Raw genomic sequence first — 5,289 nt, 5'->3', positions numbered from 1 at the left:
TCCTCAAAATGCCCTAGGTCTTCGTGAGCAAGCGAGTTGGATGCACACCCACTTAATTTCTTTTGTTGAGCTTTCATATACTTATAGCTCTAATGCATCCGTTGCATGGCAATCCCTACTCACTCACATCGATATCTATTAATGGTCATCTCCCACTACAAGGAAACCTGCTATAAAGCAACAAAAATTCTACAACGTTTTGAGTATATGTTGTAAAATTCACAATAGATACAGATATATTGGTTGTAGTATATGCGTTGCAGATTTGCAGCTCATGACCCTACCATGATTATAAAAAAATAGAGGAAAGGAGAGGGAGACGCATGAGAAACAGATCCCACGACTCCCTCGTCTCTCCCAAATCGCCGCCACCAATGCCTCGTCTCCCTCCTCCGACCCGCCTCGTCTCCCTTGCGCCGACCCTCCACCTCCCCTCCTCCCACCTCACAGCTCCGGAGGCTGCAGGATCCGCCACATCCCCACCCAACCGTCCCTCTCGTGTTCCATCCCGGTCTCTTCACGCGGCTCCTCGCCGCGCTACCTGCGGCGGCTGCATCAGGTGATGTCCGGCGAATCCCGCCAGTGCCAAGCACAGCCTGAGGTCCCTTAGCTCCGTGGAGCCCTCCCATCCAGCTAGATCGAGCGCTCGCTGCCACCAAAGCCCACCTGCGACCCATCCCCCATGGCTAGGGTTTCGGGCTTCAGATCCGGTGCCGGTGACCATGTCGTCCTCGTCTCATCCGGTGAGTGCATCCCCTCCCCTGGCTTCATCCTCTCTCTCTCTCTCTCTCTCTCTCTCCCTTCTCTAACCTCTGCTCTTCACTTCTCATGTAGACATGCGGGGAGGAACAGGCAGTGGACAACCTTGCTGCGGCTCGGGATGAAGCAGCCACGAGCTTCCTCCTCCGGCTTCAGGTGAGTTGGTCCACTCCTCCCTCTGCTCTGGTTCGTGGCACATCAGGAGACATTGTTGTTCTGGTGTTGTTAGGATTTTCTACTGTTTGGGATCAAGTGTCTTCTGGTTGAGGTCTATTTGATTTTGTTTTGCTGCTAAAGAGGATGACCACATGCTTGACTGAGTCACGATGTGTTGAGGCTGGGAAGGTCGGCATGGCCTCCAACCATGGCAAATACACCTACTATGCTGCTGCCTTGCAAGCAGTAGTGGCTAAAAATCAACCCCTAGCTGCATATTATTTCTAGGGTAACATCATTGTAGGGAGGGATTCTGAAGCCCATCTACGCAGTAACCAGTGTGTTTGAGGCAATTAGTACAAAAAACACCTAGGTATGGTTAAAATTCAGGTTAGGGTCTACAAGTAATTAATACAGTATAAATCTCCAAGGCCCTGATTATTTTCTTTTCCAATCTTTAGTATTCTCCTGTTTCAGGTTTTGACCATGGCCAACATATATTCTTGTAGGCTAATTACTAAATCAATCTAACAATGGTTCATGTGGCAGTGGAGGTGTACCAAAGGTAGTTTGAAGCAGATTAGGCGGCCGCGGGCGTCTTTGGCGGTGAGGCCATCCAGTGAAGGAAATGGCGGTGTGGCGATTTGTGTTCTATTCTCCATCCTTTAAGCTCATAACAGAAGAAAGAACTATACAATCACTATTGTTTTATTAAGAAAAGACCTGTCTTGTATGCATGTATTGATGAGTACTCCTCTTGACTCGATTGTGTTGTAGGGAGTGAAAGCATCGAGTTGCGGTGGTCTCCAACTCTGGTCGCCTCCAGCAGCACCACATAATCAAAGTCCAAACAGTAGTGTTGGACTGTTGCCTCCAGCCAACCATAACATAATCATTGGATGTGTTTCTTATGTAGAAGATTTGAGTGATGTACGTGTTTATTTCAGAAAACATTTTCTTAATGAAGATTTATATTATACAGATATTCCCGTACATTAGCTTTAGTTATTTTGCTAACTAGAAAGTGTGGTTTCCTTTTTTTACACCAACTCACTAAAGCATGGGGTTCATTTGGGGTTCCTAGATAGCTAATTTTAGGAGCACACAAGATTTAGACTCCTGCTATGTAATTAAAGGAAATCACAATATTGCATAATATCCTCTGTATATTTACTAACCCTGGATCCCAGACTTTTAAATATAAATTATAATTTGGAAAGTTTATTTATAGGAATGATAAATAGTATGTATAAATGCATTTATTAAATAAATTTATTTCAGCCACATGTAAGCCAACACAGTATCACATGTGATATTTCTCAATTAGTTAAAAGTATGCTTCTTTTAAAATTTATGGTTTTATTTTTTATTACATAAAAAATGTTATAGTTATACATGGCAAACTAAAATTGTCGTGGAGATGCACTGGTTGATGACTAGTCTAACTAACTCATGGATAAATTCATTGAGTAAGATGTAAAGTTGCCAAGATAGTAACTAGGACACATAGAACGAGACGAATATAGATTCTCTTCTTTTAACTTGGTGAAGCTTTACTTGTGTTGCGCTGTTCTAGAGATGCATGAGACACCTGTAACCTTTTTCGCTTGGCATTGCAGCTGCACGCACCAACTTGATGTAGGGGGACACCATGGAAGGTATACTCTCCCTCTCCCTACTGTACTACTGCTCGTTGTGTCCATGACCATTGAGCCATGCTAGGTTCTATCTGTCCATATAATGTTATTGAGCCATATCGTTCTGCAGGCTATGTCGTATATTGTGGCGTCTGGATTAGTCATCAATGATCACTAACAGTCATGCCGGTATATTTCCAGAATCATAACAAGGACGTAGTTCTTGCTACAGTTCTAAGTTATGATCCTAAATTGAAAATTGATGGTGCTGAAATTAAAATGCATTTTGGGCAGTGTAATACAACACTTGCGAAAACTGAAGATTTGGTACAGAGTCGCAAAAACTACAATACTAATGGTAATGCAAAAAAATATATTGCATGGCCTTCAATGTTTGTACGTGTCTATTATCCTGCCTTTATCAATACTTGCATCATGTCAATGCATTATGAGTTAATAGTTCATTTTGTTATTTTCTTTGTAGATTGAAAAGATATATGGATGATTATATGGGTGCGTAACAAGTATACTGCAATGATGATGACGACGACGACGATATTCTGGTTCATGATGTTGATGATGATGGATGCTTTCAATTTTAGTTAAGTTGTGGGATGTTCCTATTGGACGATGTTCCTTAGTTAGTTTTAGTCAAGTTGTAGGGATATTGATGGATGATTTAGTTTAGATTTTGCTGTCAAGAAATTTTAGATTATGCACACATTTGGATGATGTTCCTCCTGTAATATCCATTATTGTAATCCAACATTTTTATATGATATATGATTTCTTCCTCTTGTGAGTATATTCTCTTTTTTTTTCCTCACTTGATACACATAATTATCATCATTATGTGGAGCATTAATTTAATTGTTGACATTATACAATATTATTCATATTATATATGCACCAACATCCGAAGCCTTTCAAATTCTCTATTGCCTAGAAATTAGATTTGGGATTCATGTACATTAAGCACCAACGTATATAAGTGCTGTAAAAATAGGTTTTATGTGTTGTACTCTTGCAACGGTCCCTTTTACCAACGGTAGTGTAAGCGTTGCATTATGCGCTAGCAACACCGGATAAGGCTACGCATCCCAATCCGTTGGTAAAGACCCTAGCAACGCATATATGGACTTTTAGATACGGAAAAAAGCGTTGCTATATGTGCGGTCATGTTGTAGTGTCCATAGCCCGTTGATACGCCTAGTTGATGTGAGACTATCTTCTCCTTTTTTGTCTTCTCCACAACCACCATTCTATTCCACCTATAGTGCTATGTCCATGGCTCACGCTCATGTATTGCGTGAAGATTGAAAAAGTTTGAGAACATCAAAAGTATGAAACAATTGCTTGGCTTGTCACCGGGCTTGTGCATGATTTAAATATTTTGTGTGATGAAGATAGAGCATAGCCGGACTATATGATTTTGTAGGGATAACTTGCTTTGGCCATGTTATTTTGAGAACACATGATTACTTTGTTAGTATGCTTGAAGTATTATTGTTTTCATGTCAATATTAAACTTTTGTCTTCAATCTTATGGATCTGAATATTCTTGCCACAATAAAGAAGATTATATTGATAAATATGTTAGGTAGCATTCCACATCAAAAATTATGTTTTTATCATTTACCTACTCGAGGACGAGCAGGAATTAAGCTTGGGGATGCTGATACGTCTCCAACGTATCTATAATTTTTGATTGTTCCATGCTATTATATTATCTGTTTTGGATGTCTATGGGCTCTATTAAACACTTTTATATTATTTTTGGGACTAACCTATTGACCCAGAGCCTAGTGCCAGTTCCTGTTTTTCCCCTTGTTTCAGTGTTTCGAAGAAACGGAATATCAAACGGAGTCAAAACGGAATGAAACCTTCTGGAGAAGTTATTTTTGGAAAGAAAGCAACCCGGGTGACTTGGAGTCCACGTCAAGAAAGCAACGAGGAAGGCAGAGGCAGGGGGCGCGCCCACCCCCCTGGGCGCGCCCTCCACCCTCGTGGGCCCCTCGTGGCTCCCCTGACGTATTTCTTCCGCCTATATATATCCATATACCCTAAAATGATCGGGGAACAGAAGAGATTGGGAGTTCCGCCACCGCAAGCCTCTGTAGCCACCAAAAACCAATCGGGACCCTGTTCTGGCACCCTGCCGGAGGGGGGAACTCTCACCGGTGGCCATCTTCATCATCCCGGCGCTCTCCATGATGAGGAGGGAGTAGTTCACCCTCGGGGCTGAGGGTATGTACCAGTAGCTATGTGTTTGATCTCTCTCTCTCGTGTTCTTGAGGTGGTACGATCTTGATGTATCGCGAGCTTTGCTATTGTAGTTGGATCTTATGATGTTTCCCCCCCTCTACTCTCTTGTAATGGATTGAGTTTTCCCTTTGAAGTTATCTTATCGGATTGAGTCTTTAATGATTTGAGAACACTTGATGTATGTCTTGCGTGGGATACCCGTGGTGACAATGGGGTATTCTATTGATCCACTTGATGTATGTTTTGGGGATCAACTTGCGGGTTCCGCCCATGAACCTATGCATAGGGGTTGGCACACGTTTTCATCTTGATTCTCCGGTAGAAACTTTGGGGCACTCTTTGAGGTTCTATGTGTTGGTTGAATAGATGAATCTGAGATTGTGTGATGCATATCATATAATCATACCCACGGATACTTGAGGTGACATTGGAGTATCTAGGTGACATTAGGGTTTTGGTTGATGTGTCTCTT

The 5,289-nt window shown here is 42.0% G+C and overlaps 1 long non-coding RNA gene across 1 annotated transcript; it reads left to right on the top strand.

Moving 5' to 3' along the window:
- The first annotated feature begins 334 nt into the window (after positions 1-334).
- Positions 335-3,357, top strand: LOC109786213 (uncharacterized). Its single transcript, XR_012197265.1, has 5 exons — positions 335-743; positions 835-1,845; positions 2,535-2,573; positions 2,683-2,910; positions 3,037-3,357. It is a non-coding gene; the product is annotated as an uncharacterized lncRNA (long non-coding RNA).
- The last annotated feature ends 1,932 nt before the right edge of the window (positions 3,358-5,289 follow it).

Source organism: Aegilops tauschii, chromosome 1 (assembly GCF_002575655.3).
Source record: "Aegilops tauschii subsp. strangulata cultivar AL8/78 chromosome 1, Aet v6.0, whole genome shotgun sequence".
In the NCBI taxonomy this organism is placed as follows: Eukaryota; Viridiplantae; Streptophyta; class Magnoliopsida; order Poales; family Poaceae; genus Aegilops; species Aegilops tauschii.
The sequence above is the reverse complement of the archived record's forward strand: the minus strand, read 5'-3'. Positions and strand labels throughout refer to the sequence as shown.